Genomic DNA, 24,434 nt, shown 5'->3' with positions numbered 1-24,434 from the left:
TGAGATAGGAGGATCTCAAGTTCTAGCCTCAGAAATTTACCAATACCCTGTCTCAAAATAAAAAGTAAAACAGGCTGAGGATGTGCCCCTGGATTCAATTCCCAGCACCACCAAAAAATTAAATAAAAATTAAAAAGGAAAGTTCATGAAAACAGAAATTAGTAAAAGGAAGGAGACTAAAAAGGGGAGGGAGGAGGGACAGAAAAATAGAAGATGAGTGGAATGAATCTGACCAAGCTTTCCTATGTCCATATATGAATATACCATAGAGAAGTTCAATTAACCCCCAAAGCAATATAATTTATGCCTTCCACATTATCAGAAATTCATTTTGCATTTTTAAACAATCTTTAGACCTGTGAGTATACACAGCAATTCTTGAACTAAAACGCACCGTTTTACAAAACTGTCAATTCGCATCATTCACAGTGAAGATTTAGCAAACTTCTGAGATTACTTCTATTATTATTATTATACTAGTCCAATTATTTTGCATTGTAGAATATCTCTTTACCTTTGAGTAGTGAGGAAATTGTGCTAACTAACTCAGCTGAATTAGACTCACTGATTTAAAGTACTTAGGAATGGAAATCATCTAGACATCAAGAAAATTTACTGGGTTTAAGAGATGATCTCTAGGGGCTGGGGATACAGCTCAGTTGGTTTAGAGTGCTGGCAGTGCGTTCACAAGGCCTTGGGCTCGATCCCCAGCACCACACACACAAAAAAGAGATGATTTCTAGAGCCTATTTCCTAACTACAGTGAATGAAGCTCTAAACAAAGCTTAAAAGATTATCTAAAAATATTATACCATTGCATCCAAAAATTGAGTATTGATAAGTGTGATCAATTAAGACAACCAAATATTCTATAAATAAGTTCTCCTGTTTCATTGATAAAAATTTTAAATCTATTGGAAATTCCGTAGGTAAGACTGTTATTCATATACAAATAAAAAAAATAAAAATCCAAGCTACAAATCTTATATTTCACTTTAATTTTTTAGTTTTAGGTGGACACAATATCTTTATTTTTTATATATATGTGTTGCTGAGGATCGAACCCAGTGCCTCACGCATGCCAGGCGAGCACGCTACCACTTGAGCCACATCCCAAGCCCCTTATATTTCATTTTGTTTATACACTTTTTTAAAAAAATATGTTTTAGTTCTCAATGGACCTTTATTTATTTTTATGTGGTGCTGAGAATCAAATCCAGTGCCTCACACATGTTAGGCAAACGCTCTACCACTGAGCCACAATCCCAGCCCTATGAACTTTGGTCTCTACTTTTGATCATAGTAGTAATCTGCCTTGTGGACATAAAAGAAAACCCAATATGTTTCCTTTCTTTCTACTTAAGCATCCCATTTTCAAAATCATGCTCTACCAGACAATAAGAGACTATCAAAATCTTATTGGACTCATATACAATAATTTCCTGCAAATATTACTTTTTCACATATTATTTATATTCTTTCTTTGAAGTATTACAAATTATAGCAAATTATATTTTCCAAAGACAGCTACAAAAGTAGAGTCCGTCTCACTTGCCCTTCTTACAATGTAATACTGATACTCTTAACTTCAAGCAGTAGGGGTCTATGTACATACACCCTAGTTCACCCCTCCTCCAAACCTGGTGGACCTTGATAACTACCATAATCAACAGAATAAAGACACACTATGTGGGGCTGGGGATGTGGCTCAAGCGGTAGCATGCTCGCCTGGCATACGTGCGGCCCGGGTTCAATCCTCAGCACCACATACAAACAAAGATGTTGTGTCCGCCGAGAACTAAAAAATAAATATTAAAAAAATTCTCTCTCTCTCTCTCTCTCTCCTCTCTCTCTCTCTCTCCCCCACTCTCTCTTTAAAAAAAAAAAAAAAAAAAAGACACACTATGTGACTTTCAAAACTACATCACATATGCCATCCACCTTCACCTTCCTCTCTTAAGATGCTCTATTGGAACCCAGCCTCTAGGCTATGAGGAAGCCAAGCAGCCATAAGGGTAGGTGGTTGTGGAGGTGTTTTGGCCAATAGACCAGGCTGAGGTCCCGGCCAACAGCCAGCATCACCATACAATGAGAGTGAACAAGCCAACCAACTATTTTAGCTCTCAGCACTGAGTCTCCCCTACCCTTCCAGCAATCCTACCTCATGTCATTTATTAACAGTAACAAGCATCCCTGTCCAAAAGAGTTTTGACTAAATTGCTGAATCATAAGCAAAATAAAGGATTATGTTTTAAGCCACTAAATTTGGGTTAGTTTGTAATAATAACAATCTCATAAATACAATTAGGAAACTGCACAAAAATAGAAGAAAAACAATTTTTATTTACTTTAAGTTTCACCACTGTTAACATTGACACATTTTACAATCAAGAAAATGTTGTGTCCCATCACCTAACATTCCAAATGCTTTGTTTTTACCAAAATAAAGGGTTACGTTTTTAAAGGCAGTCATCTAATTTTCATCTAAAAACAGGAAGGAATTTGGCATTTAACACTCAACCCACTTTTCTTTTCTAAACTATCTCTTTCACTTACCTGTCCTAAGTGAGGTGTCTAAAATTGCTGCCCCACCAATATTCCAATCTATGTATATGGATCAAGATCTTGGATGGCAACAGCAGCTGCACTGGCACTCTTCCCTGGAAGAAGCTGGTAAATTCCAAATCTGAAATTTTCAAGGAAAGGAAATCCTAAATACAGATATCTCCTTTCAATTTCAATCACTTACAATTCTACCCCTATAGTTAAGTGGGTATGGATGGAATCCATTACGGTAAACAGAAGTAAATGCACAGGTTTCACCAAAAACAGAGTTGGGTACTATGGATTCAAGTCCCCAGCTCTACTTTCTTAAGAACCATAGGATCTTCGTTAATTCACATGACATGTTCTCTGTACCTAAAGTAGGATTCTAGAGTCTGCAATTGTGTTACTTAACTTCTTTGAATCTTGATTTCCATATCTGCAAACCAGGAATAATTATAGTGCCATGGAGTTGTGGTAAATGGATAAGATGCTAAAAGTAAAAGAACAATCCACAAGAAAGTTCAATGTAGACACCTTCCAGGAGATAAATTAATTTTAATAAAATATCATTTTATTAATGGCCTAGTGAAAAAGTTTCTTTTTAACAACAATGTAAATATTCTTTATTTAAAACACTATAAAACTTAGTGTTACCTCTCTCCACTAGCCTCTAAGCAGCTTAAAGTCAGAACCAAGTTTGCTCCATTTACATTCCAAGCACCTAATAAGTAGCAGGTATCGATAGTTTATTAGAGAAAAATGACTGAGTGAAATAATAAAGAGTTTCTTTATTTTTATAGGGATTAAAGTTACAGTAGTTAAAAGTAAAAATTCTTAGGATTTTTATTCAATTAATTTTCAGTGTATAATTTAAGTGGCTACACATACCATATTTGAATCTGAATATGCATATACCTATTTTAAGAAGCAAAATAAATTTACCACAGACAAGGCAATAGTGGTTTTCCTGAATACAAAGACTGACAGCAATTAACATTTACTGGGCACTTATATTTGCCTCCTACTATTTCTAAGCTCTTTCTGAGGATTATATCATTTAATCCTGACAATGTCTCTTATGAAACAGACTAATAACATTCTCACTTTACAATTAGTAAAACTGAGGCAGAGAGGATTCAAGTTACTTCCAAAGGCACAAAACTACTAAGTGGTGGGGCCAAGATTAAAAAAACAACAAAGGAAATCAGAATGTCTAACTCTAATGTCTTTACCTAAATAACTGCTTTTTAAAAAAACCAGACTACCAGAACAAGGAGCACTTGCCCCAGATGTTTTATATATTTCATAAACATATGTATGTATATATATGTGTGTATTATATATATGAATACTATATATATAAATTTTAGTTGTAGATGGACACAATACATTAACTTATTTTTATGTAGTACTGAGGATCGAACCCAGTGCCCCATACACAACTCCAGCTCCAATGATTTCTTTTTCTAACTAAGAATTCCTTTATTATGCATGCTAAATACAAATATATGATACAGTCCTTGCCCTCAAGAACCCTTCAGTGTGGTACCATAACATTAAGTAGTCAAACCACTCAGTGAAAGAGCACTTACCTAGCATGAGCCAAGACCTTGGTTCAATCCCCAGCACTCGGGGTGGGGTGAGGGGGGAGTAGTCACATCAAAACTTTATTGTTTTACATTCAACTATCTCAATGTTAGATTTATGTGTAATTTCCTTTTTACTTATTCTTAATTTCACATATTACTACCTTGAGTTTTCAGAGGATTACAGGAAGGGTTTATACAATTTTGAAGGAAAAATAGGTTAAAAACTGAGAGACATTAAAAACTTTTGTGTGGTCATCTACTTTTAGATAATGACATTTTAAACAAACAGAATAAGAACAACTGAATTTCATTTCTGATAGATGCTCTAACAAAACAGCTACAGATGTAATTTGCAAATTGTATTTTTAGCCAGTAATGTGTTTCAATTCGTTTTTTCACTGGCCTGATTCTTAAACAGACTATAATGTGTTTGATTTTTTTTTTTTCAATTTTAACGGAGAGCTAAATACCAACAAAAAAGAAATAACAAAAGGTGTAGCAAATGCTTTTCAAGACATGCAAGCAACCAATGTTATTATGGAAAAGACCTGACATATAGGACCAAAATGAACATTGAAGTAGCCGATATAATTAAAGAAACATTTTAAATTCTAAGATTAAATCTCACCTTCTTCCAGGACTACATTTCACATCTTTTTGCCTCTATAACAGCACAATAAATTGTCTCCTTACTGTCTTGTAACTATTTTTAAGGAAACCAATATTCCAATGACATTAGTCAAAAAGACAAACTATGGGTGTTATTCATAATTTCTCAGTATTTTAGCATTAGAGTAGTTTAGGTGCTATTACTAAAGGAAATGTGAAAATGAATTATTTTTAGTTGTAAATGAACACAATACCTTTATTTCATTCATTTAGTTTTATGTGGTGCTGAGAATTGAACCCAGGGCCTCACATGTGCTAGGTAAGGCTCTACCACTGAGCCACAACCCTAATGAATTATTTCTAAAATAATACCAGAAAAGAAACAAAAATCTAAATTTCTAAAAACACAATTGAAACACTGGCACTGTGAATTCATAGAACCAAACTACAAAAGGTTGCTAATACAACAATTTGGCTTGTCAAAATTTCACCTATAAGGCCCGGGGTTGTGGCTCAGTGGTAGAGCGCTTGTCTAGCATGCATAAAACACTGGGTTCAATCCCCAGCACCACATAAAAATAAACAAAATAAAGGTATTGTGTCCATCTACAACTAATATATATATATTTTTTTTTTAAAATATCTTTTTCACCTATAGACAGATGTTCACTATCACTATAACACTTTATACCACTTCCAAAATTAAGATTCTTTTTACTAATTCTATGAAGAGAACACCCAGATTGTTTACGTGTGGGGCAGCTGCCACTGGCAGAAGAGTTCTGAGAGAACTTTAGCCCAACATTTAAACTTTGTTCAGTCTTGGAAAAGAATTTTGACTTACTCTCATTACAGAATATGGCTGTGGAAAAAAATATTATCTAATTGAAAAAAATTATAGTTTTTTTACTTTCTTAGTAGAATCACTATGCTAGTTACAGTAAATATGAGAAGTGGGAGAAACCATCCCAATTCCAAAGTACTCTTGGAAAATAAAAATATTTAACTCTTAAATTTCATTTATCTGACTAAATACTTAACTTTTATAATACTGAAAGACCCTTGTCTCTTTCAAGATTTAGAATGCCAGTCCTAGTACCTTTTCAAAGGTTTTAGACCCACTCACCATCCAACCTCAATTGTGGATGCTATTCAAAAAATAGAAGTTGATACTTTTGTCTCCTCTTCAAGTACCAACATCAACAGTTCTTATAATTTCACTTTACCAAGGCCAATTGTGATCTACAGCTCACAATTCTGACCCTGCTGCTGGCTTCAAACAACTCTTGTCAAAATGATAGCAGGAGCATGTCTGTAATCCCAGGGGCTCAGGAGGCTGAGGCAAAAGGATTACAAATTCAAGACCAGTCTCAGCAATTTAGGGAGACCCTAAACAACTTAGCACAATTCTGTCTGTCTGTCTCTCTCTCTCTCTCTCTCTCTCTCTCTCTCTCTCTCTCTCTCACACACACACACACACACACACACAGAGAAAAAAAAAAGCAGGATACACTTCTTTTTCTCTTAATTATATACTCAAATCATTCTTGTTACCATGTGGTTCACAGACCAGTTGCATCACCAACACCTATAAATAAGCTTGTTAGAAATGCAAAATTTCAGCTCATACACTAGATCAACTGAATGAGAATCAGCTTTCTTCCTCCATAACTCCCCTCCCTCCCTTCCTTTCTTTTGTATTAATACTGGGGATTTCACCCAGGGCCTCCAACATGCTAGGCAAACTCTATCACTGAGTTTTATCTCTAGCTCTTTTTAAATTTTGAGACAGGATCTTGCTAAATTGCCCAAACTAGCCTGTAATTTGCAATCCTTCGTTTCAGCCTCTGGAGTAGATGGGACTACAGGAGTGTACCACCACACCCAATAAAAATCAGCATTTTAACAAATCCTCAGATTATTCACACACAGAATTTTTAGAAGCACTGTCTAGTTCAATCATTCAGGATCCTTTCCTTCTTTATAGTTCCTTATATCCTGTCTGGCATATAAGGAACCACATTTTTTTTTCCTTTTGAGCATATTAAGACTCATCAAAAACTGGGCACAGTAGCACATGCCTATAATCCCAGCAGCTCAGGAAGCTGATGCAGGAGGATCACGAGTTAACAGTCAGCCTCAGCAACTTAGCGAGGCTTTAAGCAACTCAATTAGACCCTGTCTCTAAATAATATGCAAAAAAAAAGGGCTACAAAAAAGGGCTGGGGATGTGGCTCAGTGGTTGTTTGCCCCTGAGTTCAATCCCTAGTACCAAAAAAAATAAAATAAAAAATAAAGTCTCACCAAAATAAAGCAGAGAAACTTTAAGAATATAGTTTCTTCACAACTTTATTTTCATAAAAAATTATAAACTCCATAAATCCTGGAACTTCACTGTATCATTAAAACTAAAACAGTACCAGGCAAATATTTATAGAAAGAACAAAACAGACACTAGATAATCCCTAAAAGTCCTCCTTAAATCTTTGGCTCTTTTACTTGCTATGATAGCAAAATTCTATCCAGAGAAACAGAAGGTAAAATATGAGATCGCCTAAATTTACAAAATGAAAACTATACTACTTTAAATTACATGATCAAGGTTACAAAGCAGGTTCACTATTAAGTTCAGAAGGCTAATATTTTATCAGATCAGTATTTCATTATTGCATCAGGTCAAATGACAATAACATTCTTCTATATATACATTAACATCCACAAAAACTCAACTACCCAGAAAAACTGTGCACTTGGAGCTTAAGTAAACCAAAAATGTGCACTCTACTGGAAAGAATCTGGACATACAAAATTAAAGATTACAAAAAATGATTAATTTATTTAAAACCAAAAGAACTGGGCATGGTGGTACACACCTGTAATCCCAGTAGCTCAGGAGGCAGAGGCAGGAGGATTGCAACCTCAAGGCCAGCCTCAGCAATTTAGCAAGGCCCTAAGCAACTCAGTGAGATCCTGTCTCTAAATAAAATACAAAAAAGGGCTGGAGATGTGGATCAGTGGTTAAGTGCCCCTGAGTTCAAACTCTGGTACTAAAAAAAAAAGTTATGAAAAAGAAAAAAATCAACACACCAGGATTGGTGGTACAAGCCTATAATCCTAGGGACTCAGGAGGCTGAGTAAGGAGGATCACAAATTGAAGGCCAGTCTCAACAATTTAGCAAGGCTCTAAGCAACTGAGACTCCCATCTCAAAATAAATAAAAAGGACTGGAGATATAGCTCTGAGGTAAAGCGCCCCTGGGTTCAATACCCAGTACCAAAAACAAAATAAAAAATACTATAGAACAGATATAGCAAGAGATTACAGAAAAAGAACAAAGATTAGAAGAAATCAAGAGATTCGGGAATATGATTTATGGAGAAAAGACAAAGGCAGCTAATAGCACAGAAATAGCAACAGAAGCAGCACCCATTTCAATAACCTCTAAGACAAATAATGTAAGAAATTTTTAGAGCAAATTCATTTCTCTACTTATCATATCCAACATATCTAAATTAACAAGGAAATAATATCCCTAACCCTTTAGAGATCAATTAAAAGCAAATTAAATTAAATATATATGTCTTCTATGGTAAGTATTGTTATGGAAAAGTTTTCATCAATATCTATGAAGATTTTCATCTTAAAAAAATTCATTAAGGACTGGAGTTGTGGCTCAGTGGTAGAACGCTCGCCTAAGTTCGATCCTCAACACCACATAAAAATAAAGAAATAAAATAAAGGTACTGTGTCCAACTACAACTAAAAAATATTTTTTAAAATTCATTAATATTGTGATACCGCATTTATCTTCTATAGCTCATTTTCCCTAACTGCTTATCAGTCTAAAACACTGATGCTATTAATGCACTTGGAGATTGATTTTTCTAAAAAACATTTTCTACCAGGCATGATGGCACACACCTGTAATCCCGGGAATTTGGGAGGCTAAGGCAGGAGAATTACAGCTCAAGGCCAGCTTCAGCAATTTAGCAAGACCCTAAGAAACTTAATGAGACTATCTCAAAATAAAAAACAAAAGACTGAGGGATGTAGCTAGTTCAATCCCTAGTATAAAAAAAAAAAAATTCCAGAATTGTTATTTTTAAGGAAAAAAATTACATTAAGACTAAAATAAGGAAGGGAAGACTACCAGGACAAGGGACTAAGACAGTAATCATAAAAGACTAATAAATTTGAATACAAAAATAAAAAATCTACACTGCAAAAGGCATTGAGACAAATGACAAATTTGAAAAATATTTAAAACATAAAACAAAGATTTAATACCCTTAATGGGATAAGGAACTCTTACAAATCAATAAAAAAATAAATAAATAAAGCCGGTCTGAGGTTGTGGCTAAGTGATAGAGTGTCTGCCTAGCATGTGTCAGTCACTGGGTTTGATCCTCAGCACCACATAAAAATAAATAAATAAAAGCACTGTGTTAATCTACAACTAAAAAGTTATTTAAAAAAATAAAAAATTTTAAAAAGCCAGTAGGGTGACGTGCTCATATATAATCCCAGCTACTGGAGGGGCTGAGGCAGAAGGATTGCAAATTTGAGACCAGCCTTGGCAATTTAGTGAGATCCCGTCTCAAAATAAAAATAAAAGCTCAGTGTTACCCTTGGATTCAATCCCCAGTACTAAAAACAATAACAAAAAAGGCATGAGCAGAAATATATGAACACACAACTGACAAAAGAAATGAAACCATAAGCACAAGATTTTTACTTCACTAGTAATAAATAAAAAGATACAAATGAGCGTCATATCAAACAAATATTTAAAAGATCAATAATATCTAATATTGTATAAGGTATGGGAAATCTGGCACTTGTCATCACTATTATTAGGCTATATCCAATAATGTTATTCTAGTATAAAAGCTTCTAGGGAAATAATCACACTTCAAATATGCTCATCCTCTAACTCAAAGCAAATTACCTTTGGAAAATTTATCCTAAATAAATTAATAACTATGCTAATATTTACATGTATAAGATACATTACATATGCCTGGCCTATGGTAGGTGTTCAATAAATATGTGAGGAAACAATTAATCATATTATTTATAATGGCAAGAACTGTTAATAGGTATGTCTACAAAGTATCTATTATATGAATACACCCATGGCATACCCATGCAATTAAAATCCTATATAGCTATTGAAAATGATAATGCAGACTATAATTATTGATGAAAAATATACCTATAGGAGGCTGGGACTATAACTCAGTGGTAAAGTCCTTGCCTTGCATGCACAAGGCCCTGAATTTGCTCCCCTAGCCCCACAAATAAAAAAAAAGAAAACAACAATAAAAAACACCTATCAAGGCTAGGGAGTAGTGGTACATACCTGTAATCTCAGCAACTCAGGAGGCTGAGGCACAAGGATCACTTGAGCCCAGGGGTTTAAGGCCAGTATAAGCAATACAGCATATCACTCAAAATAAGCACACTCCTACCTAGGTGTGTGTAGGGCTAAGGGTAGCCCAGTAGTTGAAAAGGTACTTCGAATATGTGAGATCCTGAGTTCAATCCCCAGAAAAAAATACACACATATATACAAAACACCTGTAATATGAAAACACACACAAACACACCTCAAAACATTACTTAAAAACTTTGGGCTGGGGTTGTGGCTCGGTGATAGAGCACTCGCCTAGCACATGCAAGGCCCTGGGTTCGATCCTCAGCACCACATAAAAATACGTAAGTAAAATAAAAGTGTTGTGTCCAACTACAACTAAAAAATAAATATTAAAAAAAACTTATACATAGGGCTGGGGCTGTAGATGAGTAGCAGAGCATTTGCCTAGCATGTGTGAGGCACTGGGTTCTGTCCTTAGAATTGAATAAAATAAAAGCATTCTGTCCATCTACAACTATTAAAAAAAAAAACAAAAAACCTTATACATAGAAATTGAAAGCAGGGACTTTCAATATGTACACTATCGTTCACAACAGCATTATTCACCACATCCAAAAGATAGAAACAACTCAAGTGTCCATCAATGAATGAAGGGATAAATATAATGTAGTAATATACATACAATAAAGAATAAACTATTGAGATCTGAGCCTTAAAAAACACACAACTTGTAATAAAAGGGGAGATAAGTCTAACATCAAAGTAAATATCAAGAATTGAAAGCCCCAACCAATTTTACTATACCTCTTGCATTCTCAGAGATTAGTGTAACTCTAGCATAGCCCAAACTATTACATAGGGCACACCTGGGGGATTTACTCCATCAAGAATAGGAGGATACTTAAGAGCTGAATCCAAATTTAGTCCTAGCTAAAACTTTACTGAGCTCAAGAACTGTGTTTCCAGAAAAAAAAAGAACTGTGTTTCCATGTGTGGGAGCAGTGTTCTGGCTTAGCTAGGTACTCATCCCATGAGGTGCTGTCCTCTCACACAATTGATGAAGCAAAGGAAAGTTAAGTCAACATACTCTCCAAAGGAAACTAAGACAGCTATCTTCAATTGCAAGATTAACTATGGAATCATTAGAAGGTTACAATCAGTACTTAAAGGAAGACAGAAGAGGAGGAGAATGGAAAAGATTAGTGTATCACATGTATATAGGTGAGTATTTTCTTTCAACTCTGGGAAAGAGATCACCATAAAAATATTTAATATTAATTGTTGTAGAGAAACTCTTGTACATAATTGTTGTAGAGAAACTCTTGTACATGTGCACCTTAATACATAAGAATATGTAATAGCAACAGAATAGAAAAAACAAATATCCATCTTTTAAAAAATGACTAAATTAGGGTAGTTATACAATTAACTCCTATCTCTGAGAAAATGAACCACATTTATAGACATCAATATAGAAGAATCTTAAAAACATAATAATAAGAACAAAGCAAATATAAATATAAATAAATACAGTATGGTTTAAAAAAGTAGTAAAACTAAACAATATAGTTTGAAAAGGAAAGGAAGAGAATGATAAAATAAAACCAAAACAGAATTCTGAATAGTTTTTCCTCTAGTAGTAAGACAGCTAAATAGAAATCAGGAGAAGTATACCAATATTACTATTATTGTTCTATTTCTTAAGGGAGAGGATGGGTTCACAGGTTTTATCACATGCTCATTACTTACACATAGAGTACTATGTTCTTACTTATGTATCAAATACCTTATAACACAAAGAGAAACAGGAAGAAAAAGAAATGGAGGGAAAGGAAATACACACACCTATAATGCAGGTCAACATGGACCTCTTATCTCTCCCTAAAAAGGCAACATGGACTTCCATGTAAACTCCACTAAAATAAGTTTTTATTTTTTTCAAGGGCATAAAGCAGAAATGAAATGCAAGTACAAAGCCCATATATCCTAAATTTTAAAAATTAACATAAGGTGCAATGGCATATATTTGTGGTCCTAGCTGCTCGAGGCTGACGCAGGAGGATTCCAAGTTGGAGGCCAACCTAGGCAGCATGGTAAAACACCCTCATTTCAAAAAAATTAATATAATGTCCAATGAAATTCAAAAGAAAATAAATTTTAATAAACAAGTTTAATATATAAATGCTCAGGTATAACTGCTCTCACATTTACATTAAGGAAATAGACACCTGTCCGTACCTATACATAGAATCACCATGAGTGTGATTGCTAGAAATGCAGACAAACTGAATAGGAAAATCGGATATCATAAGGCACAATGCCACTGATAAAAGGATTTTCTAAATAGCAAACAACTGTTAGTAAAGTTCTGAACAAAAGTAAGTACAATTTTCCCTTGGTTTACTGAGTAGTTGCATTCCTGGAAAATGCACTATCTACTAACTCCCTGAAATATAAAGGCCCTTTATGCTTAAATGTAAAATGGAATTAGGATCAGAATTGGATAAACAGGTTTTTCACCTACAAGAAAGTGTAGAAATGTCATACAGAACTGTATCATGCCTTGTGGGGCAACTGGCATTCCTGGCTTCTTCCTGCTTATTGAATACCAAAGCTGTACCTATCCTGCCATATTAATGTGGCAACAAAAATTGCACCCTCATAGCAGCCATACTGTCCCCATTAAGAACTCATCTTTAATTAGAATATGCTATACTCCCTGTATGTATAGTATGTCAAAAAACACTTACTTTGTCATGTACATCTAAAAAGAATGGAAAAAAATAAATAAAGCATAACCATCTACTATTATGTATAATTGTAATGCATCAATAAAAATTAGTTGAAAAAAAATCAAAAAAACTTAACCAATTTCTAACTTTGGCAATAGAAGAATCCTTACACAATGCAAAAATTTATTACTAGGGAAATAGAAAGATAAAAACTAAGGAGCTGGGTGTGGTGATGCACACCCACAATCCCATCTATTTGGGAGGCTGAGGCAAAAGGATCCCAGTTTTGAGGTCAGCCTAGGTAATTTTGAAACCCTGTCTCAACATAAAAGGGGCTAGTGGCAAGTTCAACACTGGGGTACTTAGCCTAACATATGCAAGGCCCTGGGTTCAATCCCTGAAACAAGTGGGGATTGGGGGTAAAGGGGAAAACATACATAAAGATATCTGCCCCTAAATGAAAATAATACCTCAAACCAGAGGTTAGCAGTCTTCACCTATCTTTCAAGACAGTGTTATTTTGTAAAATACAAATGTCCAAATTTAAAACAATGTTACACTCATAGGTATGTTAAAGTTTACACAAAGCATTTTTATTCTATTTTAATCTATATATCAATTCTATGAGACAGATAGCATTCTTCACCTAGTAATTATAAGAATGCCAGAAATGTCAAAGTCACAGAGCTATTAGGTGACAAGACACAGGACTTCAAGCTCTCTGATTTCAAATTCTGTGTTGTTTACTCAGTCCATACTGCTTCACAAAAGTCCAGTATGGCAAAACAGATAAAAGAAAATTAGTGTATACAGTGAAGTGTTACTGGCAAAAGATTAATATAAAGCCTCCTGATCTATTTTGATACATGACAGATGGTTAAACTTGTACTATATATATATCAGCTATTTCTCAAAGTGAGAAAGTTTTAAAAGCTAACATTGTTTTAATCCCCAACACTGCCAATAAATATATAATAAAATAAAGCCTCCTGAGTTTAAAAACAAAACAAAACTAACATGTCTCATGAAGAAAAAGAACAACATTGACAAAGAAAATAGTTTTATTTTCTTGGGACACTGTAAATATTTTGGGGGGTATGGGGGATTGAACCCAGAGGTGCTTAACCAAGGCATTTTTTAAAAAATATTTCTTTATTATTTTTAGTTGGATATAATACCTTTAAATTTTTTTTATTTGTTTTTATGTGGTACTGAGGATAAAACCCAGAACCTTGCAAGTGATAGACGAATGCTTTATCAATGAGCCACAACTCCAGCCCCACCTTTTTTAATATTTTATTTCAAGATAGGATCTTGCTAAGATACTAAGGGCCTAAGTTGCTGAGGCTGGCTTTGAACTTGCAATCCTCCTGCCTCAGCCTTCCAAGTCACTGGGATTATAGGTGTGTACCATGGGATAATGTAAATATTCTATGCTTGAAAGCAGTAAGGTTTTATAGGTGTATTTGTCAAAACTGTACAGTTCATGTTTGTTACATTCAATATGTGTACATCTCAACTCAGCCAAAAGTAAATAAAATGGGGCCTGGCTGGGGAATGGGTAGAGAACATAGAACAAGTAAAAATGGCACATAATTAACAGACGTCGAAACTGGGAGACAGGAGTATTATACTACTCAATTTATTTTATATATTTATAAAATTTATGTAATAAACCATTTGTATAAACAAAAAACAAGTTTTAGGAGTAACCATAATATTGTCTAATTACTTCCTATTTCCTAAAAGATTCTGAATCAGAATCTTAATGAATCTTCAATTTAATCAGACATTATTGAATACCACCACAGATTCTGACAAAGAGTTAACAAACTTGTCAAAAACCTTTTAGAGCCAGGGCACAATGGAGCAGGCCTGTAATCCCAGCGACTGGAACATTGAGACAGATGGATTGTAAATTCAAGGACAACCTGGGCAATGAAGACCCTATCTCAAAATAAAAATTGTTTAAAAGGGCTAAGGGTGTAGGTACCTAGCATATTCAAGGCCCTAGGCTTATCCAGATATACACACACACACACACACACACACACACACACACACAAAACCTTTCAGTTCAGGGAGAAATCTATAAACATTATACAACCTCAGAAATCTATAAACATTTACAATCTCAGCTTAACCAAAGTGCCTATAATGTAGTCACTTACATCACTCCTTTAAGGAACACCTATCTGAAGTTCATCTTTATCAAAGAATGAATACATAACAGGATGACATATTGAGTCAGTTCTTACTCATGCTTGTAGATTAACATCAAAGTATTAATGGTATGGTGCCATGCTTTTTATTTGATAAAACACTCCCATGGTTCCAAGCACCTATTTGCACATACCAGTTTACAATTTAAGACAAAAACAAAACCAAGGGTTTGATGTAAGAAGAAAAGTGATATGTCTTATTCTTTCAGCTGAGGAAATAAGGAAGTAGGACAATTGATCAACAAGTGCAATCTCTAAAGGGCAGAATAATATATTTAGCCTTTCCTAAAAAATAGTAGACAATAATCTACAAGCTTCATCCCTCCCCTCATTCAAACCCAAACAGGAAAAAATAATTTAATTGATATATCTGATATTAAAAGATATATCTTTTAAAAAAAGTTATGCTTCTGGGGGCTGGGGCTGTGGCTTAGAAGTAGAGCACTTACCTACCATGCATGAGGCACTGGGTTCGATCCCCAGCACCACATAAAAATAAAATATATTGTGTCTACCTATAACTAAAAAATAAGTATTTAAGAAAGAAAAAAAAAATATGCTTCTGAATTCATAGGTAAAGTCTGACTGACTAGAGAAAGGGCTTTAGGAATTATAATAGACCTGTATATTAGTCTAAACATGCAAACCAGGAGTTTGTCCTCATAATACTTTTACCTCCTTTTTGTTCCTCTTTTCCCAAGAGAATCTTTATACATACATACATATATATATATATATATATTTTATATATATATATATAAATATATATAATATATATATAAATATATATATATTATATATATATATATATATATTATTTATTTATTTATTTATTTATTTTTTAGTTTTCAGCGGACACAACATCCTTGTTTGTATGTGGTGCTGAGGATCAAACCCAGGCCGCACGCATGCCAGGCGAGCGCGCTACCGCTTGAGCCACATCCCCAACCCCATCCCAAGAGAATCTTTAGCTCACTCAGAATTATAGTAGTCTGAGCCAATATCTCTAACCCACACATCACCTTATGTCCTCCTTCATGCCAGGGTTTTACATCCTTTTTCCTGATTTAAAATTCACTTCAGTGTCCCCTCTTGCCCCTGCAAGAGTTCTGTTTCTTTCTTCACACTTGAGTAAATCCTACTCCTTTAAAAAAATTTACTCCATTACAACTTCCATATTGATGCTTCTATGACAACTATACCTACTATATTGACTTCAATGATTAGTGGCTAAGGGAAAGATAATACTCTTTTAAGCTCAATTGCATTAAGGGCTGGAGATGTTGTTTAGAGGCAGAGCACCTGCCTAGCATGCATGAGGCCCTGGGTTGGATACCCAGCACTACAAAAAAACAAACATCTAACTATTTCTAAAAAGTCTACTATAAATACAAAACACTACTCTGTCATATTAAAAAATGTTTTGTAATTCATCATGCAATGATGGATCATCCAATTCAAGATTGCTAAGATATAGATTAAAACTAAATTTAAATGTCTCACCCAAATTTGTCAAAACATTCCATAATTCCCAGACACATCTGCACAAATTTTGAATACAGATTGACAAGTACTTTGAGGTCACCATATATACTGTCTTAACACAGAAGCCAACAAGGAATTATAGGACCTACTTGCAAATATAATAGTTTCCATATATACAGCACCCATATATACTAGGCACTGAGAATATGTGTGTGTGTGTGCATGTGTGTAATTTTGTAACATTTAAAGATGGGTTCTAATTCCCAATTTCAAGACAAGAAACTGTGGATTTGAATGATTAAAGAGGCTTCTAGTCAAGATAGTACAGTAAATTTACCTAAATAACAATTATATCTATAAAATGTATCAAATAAATAATACATAGCTGGCTCAAAAAATAACAAACATCTTTCAGGAAAGCTGGGCACAGTCGTGTACACCTATAATCCCAACAACTTGGAAGGCTGAGAAACTTAGTGAGCCTGGGCAACGTAGTAAGACTCTGTCTCAAAATAAAAACTTTTTTAAAGGGCTGGGGATGCAGCTTAATGGTACAGCACCCCTGAACTAAAACCCTAGTAACACACAAAGAAGAAACATTCCCTTCAGGAATATAAGGGGGAAATCAGAAAGTGGGGCTGAAGCAGGAGGCTTATGGGTATCTTGGTTTAGAAACAGGCAGAGGCGATAGGGAGGTGGCTTCCTTAGGGAACAGGGACTGTGTAAGACAGAAAACAAGCCAGAGCTAGGACTGGAACAGGGCTTCCTTACTTATAAAAGGCAGCTGAAAACAACTTGTCGATTCTGCCTGGGGCTATGGCTTTTAAGAAATAACTCCCAGAAAGGCTGGAGGACACAGATACAGCTTCCAATCCAAGAAAAAAACAAAACAAAAAAAGAACCCTAGTCACCTGCCAGCTCTGTAACTGTATTTTCAAAATCATCAATATCTCTTGCCAGGTAGGAACTCTAAGGCTGGTTCCAGAACTGGGCTCCACAAGGAACTAAAAGAGCTACACAAGTGGGACTAAGAAGATTGCTGAAAGTTGGAGCCAGGGTTGTGGCTCAGTGGTAGAGCACTTACCTAGTATGTGTGAGGCACTGGGTTCAATTCTCAAAACCACATATAAATAAATAATAAGGGTTCATCCACAACTAAAAAATACATATTAAAAAATTTTTTTACAAAGATAGCTGAACCAGGTGCAGTGGCGCACACCGGTAATCCCAGCAGCTTGGGAGGCTAAGACAGGAGGAGTTCAAAGCCAGCCTCAGCAATGGCAAGGTGCTACCAACTCAGTGAAAACCTGTCTCTAAATAAAATACATAATTTCCTAAACAATATTTATATTGTTATATCCAGAACAATATTTCATTCTGTTATTTCCCAAATGCATGACTATTAAAAACTGTTTTCATCCTGGCACAGTAGCACACGCCTGTAATCACAGCAGCTCGGGAGGCTAAGGCAGAAGGATCCTGAGTTGAAAGCCAGACTCAGCAACTTAGTAAGGCCCTAAGCAACTAAGTGAGACCCTGTCTAAAATTAAAATATAAAAAGGACTGGGGATGTGACTCAGTGGTAAAGCATCCCTGGATTCAATCCCTGGTACCCACTCGCCCCCTCCCCCCAAAAATACACTGTTTCCAGTGTTCCCTCACATCCCTCATTTAAAAGATAAGCCCTCATCACTTAAGGTAACTAAGGAAGTTTAAATCTCTTCTACCTTGCCAATAAACCAACAATCATGATAATATAAAAGATTTTTTCTCTAAATGCAATAAAATCACAAAAGCCTGTTTTTAACTTGCACTATTCAATAACTACAAAACTTAAGCATTCAGATTTCCCACAGCTAAGGAAAAGTGTCTTTATACTTAAATTTATTGACTTTGTCTAAGCAAACTTAAATGATGTGGGAAATCTCAAATTTAGCCTCCTATTATCATCAACCAGACACAGGACTTTCCTACCACTAGGAAGGGAGTGGTTTCCAGTTTTAGGATGACACAATTGAAAGGTTTTGAAAAGGAATTAAAAATAGTCTCTAGAGAGAATAGCTTGAAATAAAAAATGTATTTTAGTAAAATAAGCATCAAATTAGTACTCTATAACTTATATTCTAGACCTACCTGTACCCTCAACTAGTTGTGCAGCTTTAACTCATCTACCTAAGTTTCTAGTTCTTTACTGTAAAATGAGGACTCTTCATAAGGTCTACTGGGCTTTTCTTTTCTTTTCTTTTTTTTGGAACTGGGAGATGAACCCAAGGCTTTGCGAATGCAAGACAGATGCTTTGCCACTGAGCTACATCCCAGCCCTCTACTGGGCTTTTCTAACCCTAACACTATAATATCCTTCTAAACATATGATAGGAAGATTTGCTAAATACAAAGATAATCAGCATTTACATAATGCTTTCAAGAACTTTATCAGCGCTAATAATGCCTGTCCCTCTCTCCCACCCCCAAATATCACATAAGAAGCATCTAAAAACAAACATTTGATATGTTTCAGAAATACTCCAATACTTTCCAATATAGTAATATATTAAAAGCTAGAACTCTGAGGTATAATTTTTACTAAAATTCACCCTTTTAGTGTTAGACATCTTGGTCTGAGAAATGCATAGTCATGTAACCATTATAAATATCAAGACAGAGGATACATACAAATAGAACATTCAAAAAAATTTCCTCATTCTCTTTGCAGTCAAACCCTCACCCAACTTCTGACAACCCCTAGTTTTCTGTCCCTATAGTTTTGTCTGTTCTAAAATATCATAAAAATGGAATCATACATAGCCTTTGAGTCTGACTTTTTTCACTTAGAATAATATATTTGATATTCATCCATGTCGTTGAACACAGTACCAAAAAATATTTCATTGTATGGATGTATTAAGGTTTATTAGTTTATCAACTAAAGTGCATTTTGGTGAATTCCAGTTTTTGGCAATTCCAACATTAGCGTATAAGGTTTTTATAAGACTAAGTTTTTATTTAATTTGAGTAAATATCTAAAAGTGATTAGGCTCATTATATTTTGTGCATGAGAACCTATCAAACTGTTTTCCAAAGGGGTTGTACCAACAATGAGTAAGAGTTTTTGAATGGTTTTAAGGAAAAACAAGTTTAGACCTTATGTCACAAATTTCCCAGAAATATCCTAAATATATACAGATATTTATCAGAGGAAATGATTTTCCTGTGACCTATTTAAAGAAAGTAGAAGTTAACAAAGGAAGTTGATTAATAAATATTTGTATTTATCAAATAGACAAAAATTTTTAATAGACTTTCAATTAGTGTTTGAAATCACTCTTTGTGGAATGTATTTAATCAATTTGGCTAGAATGTGGGCTTAAATTATCTTAATTTAAATGGAGGTTTCCAAGTGTGTTATATGTATAAATTAAAAATTCTGTTCACTTTGGATGTACATGAGAAGGAAGCAGAAAAAAGACATAGTAAAAACTTTGATACTTCCAATTCAATTGTTCAAGTGGGCCCTCAGAAATAATTTGTAGTTCTTGATGAGATCAATTTATGAAAACCCTATACTTTCTCATCAATCTCCTGGTCCTATTTCCATCTTTATCCAACTTAGATTTCACAGTATGAAAGCTCAGCGATATAGCTCAATGATAGAATGCATGTGTAGCATGCAGCAAAGCTCTAGGTTGATTTCCAGGAAAAAATAGTTACTCTTCCTCACACCACCCACTTAGCTCTAGCCTCACTTCCATTCCTCAAAAATTCAAACTCTTTCCCAATTTAGATTTTCCCCACATGCAGAAAATACCCTACCTCCAACTTTCTGCATGGTGGTTCCTTCTAATCCTTCATATCATCTTAAATGTTAACCTTAAATGTGGCCTTCAACAAAATCAAATTTGATTCTGTTAGTTCTTTCATTGTGATATACAATTCACTATTTTCATGCATTTAAAAATTTTTTCTTGGTATTAGGGATGGAACTCAGAGGCACTCTACTCCTGAGCTATATCTCCAGTCCTTTTTATATTTTTATTTTGAGACAGGATCATTCTAAATTGCCCATGTTGACCTCGAACTTGCAATCTTCCGGTTTCAGCCTCCTAAATTGCTAGAATTAGAGGCATGCATCACCATGCCACCAGTTTACCACACCTTTTTAATGTAGTCTGGTTTTGTTGCTGTTGTTGTTGTTGTTGTTGTTGTTGTTTTTAGTTTGTGTGTTTGTTTTTGAGGTACTCGGGATAAAATCCAGGGCCTCAAGGGTGGTAGGCAAGCACTTTACCACTGAGCTATACCTCCAGCCCAAGGTAGTTTTAAACTACCTGTCTAAACAATTTTTTAAAAAATAATACTCTTTCCAAAACTGTCATCCAAATGGAATATGGAATAGAAGAAAAGGGTGGAGTGGGCAGACTCTAGGAAATTCCTAAGTATTATACCCAGCCCAAACTTTAAAGTAATTTAATTAAACACTTCTAAAAGGAAAAATATTTTAGCAGCACACTCAAAATTTAGTAATGATTTTACTGATATTCACTTAAAATACTCTTATCTATAAAAGTGTAACTAGATTTTCATCACATTTATCCAATAAGAATGTATTGAATCCAGGCATGGTGGGGCACACCTGTAATACTAGCTACTTGGGAGACTGAGGCAGGAAATCCAAGGTCAGTTGGAGGCCAGCATGAATAACTTTGACCATACCTCAAAATTTTTTTAACAGTTAAAATAAAGGGCTAAGGATGTAGCTCAGTGGTAGAGTGCTCCTAGGTTTCTCAGTAGAATAAATAAATAGAATTAAAGGGTTGAGGGTGTAGCTCAGTAGTAGAGTACTTGCCTTTCATATGCAAGTCCTTGGGTTGTATCTCCACTATCAGGAGGAAAAACAACAATTATATTCATTAAATTACTCATAATAACTTTTAGAATAACTGAAATATTTCACCATAAAAAAATTTAAAGATCATCCAGTCCAATACATCACATTATAAAAGAAGAAACAAAAACCCAGAAGGTAGTTATTGTATTTTTTTACCTTTATTTTATTTATTTATATGTGGTGCTGAGTATTGAACCCAGTGCCTCACACATGCTAAGCAAGTACTCTACCACTGAACTACAGCCCCAGCCCCTAATTTTTAAATATTAACATATAATGAAAGCAACTTCTTCATCATCACCAAAACTATATAGAAGCACACTCATGTATTAGCTCACAAATATATATATATATATATATATATATAAATGTTCACTTATATTTTCTTTAGACAGGGTTATGTTTTTCCCAATAAGATACCACCTTACACCTGTTAGGGTGACTATTATCAAAAAGACAAGAAGTAAAAAAAAAAAAAAAAAAAAAACCCAGAAGGTAGTTAGCCAAATCAAAGAATATGGCAGTACAGGAATTAAACTCCTACCTTATGATTAATAAATTTACATTCACATATTCAACACATACATGAACATTTCCATTCACCCCAAGTTCTTTAAATCATACATGGTAGCAATAAGAATATCAAATCAGAAGTAATGGAAGACATTAAAAGGTGTGATGAAGGAAACAGCCAAATATATACTTTCATTTCCTTTGATCCCCAGATCCTCTTTCAAGGCAATTGGCCAAAAACTCTAGCCTTCCCCTGGAAAAATCAATCTTCTCTAAACCCAAACTAATGACAAAAACTAGTTACATGGTTTCAGTATGCAGACAATTCAGGATGAAAAAAACAAAAAAAGAGTTTTAACAAGTACCATTCTTGTGTCACGGGTATTAACAGATTACCACTGAATACCAAGTACTTAGGTATAACTTCATTAGGATCAATTATTAAGCCAAACACTTTTCATCAATTTCATATTTCACTCAGTTTCCAGAGGATTTGGGGGGGTCTGTTTGTTTGTTTGTTTTTCATATTGGGGATTGTACCCAGGGCCCTTTTACCACTAAGTTACATCCCTAAACCCTTTTAATTTGTGTATTTTGAGATAGGGTCTCACTAAGTTGCTCAGAGCCTCACTAAATTGCTAAGGCTGGTCCCTAATTTGTGATCCCCTTGCCTCAGCCTCCTGTGTCCCTGGGATTACAGGTGTGAGCCACCACACTCAGCAGGAGATGTTACGATAAACACTGACAATTAGAAATTTCACAAAGATCTGAAGAATGTCTAAAAGTAGCTGTTCCAATTCTAAGACTCAATATGGTTTAGAGAGAAATGACATCTTCTCTAAGAAAGTCCTCAATCTCAATGAAATTTTCTGTTAATTCAGATAAAACTTTCCTGGATATGACAGGAATGTTGGTAGTGAAGAGAAAGAGAGTGATAAAGAGGCTAATTGCTAACTCACAAATCCCAGCTTAAACTTGGACCATCATTACCACATAATGATATGTTCTAAAGACAAAATCGATTGCATTGAATTTAAATGACATTAGCAGTGAAAGCTAAGGGATGTGATCTGGAGTCAAACCACATGGGTTTGAATACCTGTCTCCACCACTTGCTCTGAGATATTGGGAATTTTTTTTTTACCCATCCTGTTTCTGATTCCTTCACTAGAAAATAAGAGTAATAATCATACTCCAGAAGGGTCCATTGAGAGAATTAAATTAATGAAAGTAAAGCACTTGAACAATTCCTGGAATATAACTTTAGCTACTGATAGTATTATTGTTGTTGTTGTCGTCTAATGCCTTATTATAGTTCTCGAATGTGGCTCAAATAGTTTCCCAACCAGATTATGCAATTTTAATATTCCTAAGCCAATGATTCAATATACCAAATTCAAAAGGCAGCTATATAAAACACAGCCTGCAGTCTTCCATTTGTCCTTTAATTATCAAAGTCTCCATTAATACTAATCAATAGCAAATATTTACTTAATGCCAAGAAATCAATATGGATTTCCACAATATGCAATTTCTAAAAAAATCTTGGAATAACTGGTTTTCAATTTACCATTAATTACAAATTAATCTCTATCTTAAATACCAAATTAATGTCTAGACCCATAGAGAGTAATGAAACTCAATGAACCTTTTATTAAGTTATTTACAGGGCTGGGGGTAGCTCAGTAGTAGAGCAAGTGTTTAGCATGTGCAAGGTCCTGGATTCAATCCCCAGTGTGTGTGTGTGTGTGTGTGTGTGTGCGCGCGCGCGCGCGCACACACACACACACACACACACGACATTTACCATCAATGGCAAAATTGCTTTTTTCAAAGATTTTAACCAAAATAATTAAGTGCTTATTATTTTAGTCATCTGGAAAATGTAAATAAAACCCACTCTAAAACAGCACTTCATAAAAACTAAAATGGATAAAATATTAACAATGCAAGTGGTGGCAAGGATGTAAAGCCACTAGATCCCACATGCTGCTGGTGGAGTATAAAGTGATATAACCACTTCTGAGCTGGAGTTGAGGCTCAGCGACAGAGGGCTTGCCTAGCACATGTGAGGCACCTGGTTCGATCTTTACCACCACATAAAAAAAACAAATAAAATAAAGGTATGTTTCCATTTATAATTAAAAATATTTTTTAAATGATATGGGCTGGGGTTGTGGCTCAGTGGTAGAGTGTTTGCCTGGCATGTGTGAGGCACTGGGTTCGATTCTGAGCACCACATATAAATAAAATAAATGTACATTGACAACTAAAAAAAAAATGTTTAAAAATAAATGATATAACCACTTTTGACAAGTTCTTATAAAAGTTAAACATGTATCCTGGGACCCAACAATTCTACTCTTAGGTATTCACCAAAGAGAAATAAATTATGTTCATGAAGATGTAGAGGAATGTTTACAGCAATCTTATTCAAATAGCCCAAAACTGGAAATAACAAAAATGTTTATTAAAAAG

At 34.6% G+C, this 24,434-nt stretch overlaps 1 protein-coding gene across 12 annotated transcripts in view; it reads right to left on the bottom strand.

Annotated features, from left to right (window-relative positions):
* Numb (NUMB endocytic adaptor protein) overlaps positions 1 to 24,434 on the bottom strand; it is a 172,363-nt gene that overhangs the window by 132,946 nt on the left and 14,983 nt on the right. For 8 of the 12 annotated variants that reach the window (XM_046440947.2, XM_058577691.1, XM_058577698.1 and 5 more), the window contains one exon: positions 2,557 to 2,686. The exons of the other annotated variants lie outside the window; for them this stretch is intronic. The gene's annotated coding sequence lies outside the window, so the exon portion shown is untranslated. The remainder of the gene's footprint in view (positions 1 to 2,556; positions 2,687 to 24,434) is intronic. 12 annotated transcript variants of the gene reach the window in all.

The sequence above is a fragment of the Marmota monax genome, unplaced genomic scaffold (assembly GCF_021218885.2).
Source record: "Marmota monax isolate L192 unplaced genomic scaffold, Marmota_monax_Labrador192_F-V1.1 WCK01_AAM20220418_F8-fsc00017, whole genome shotgun sequence".
Taxonomy (NCBI): domain Eukaryota; kingdom Metazoa; phylum Chordata; class Mammalia; order Rodentia; family Sciuridae; genus Marmota; species Marmota monax.
This window is presented reverse-complemented; position numbering and strand designations above follow the sequence as displayed.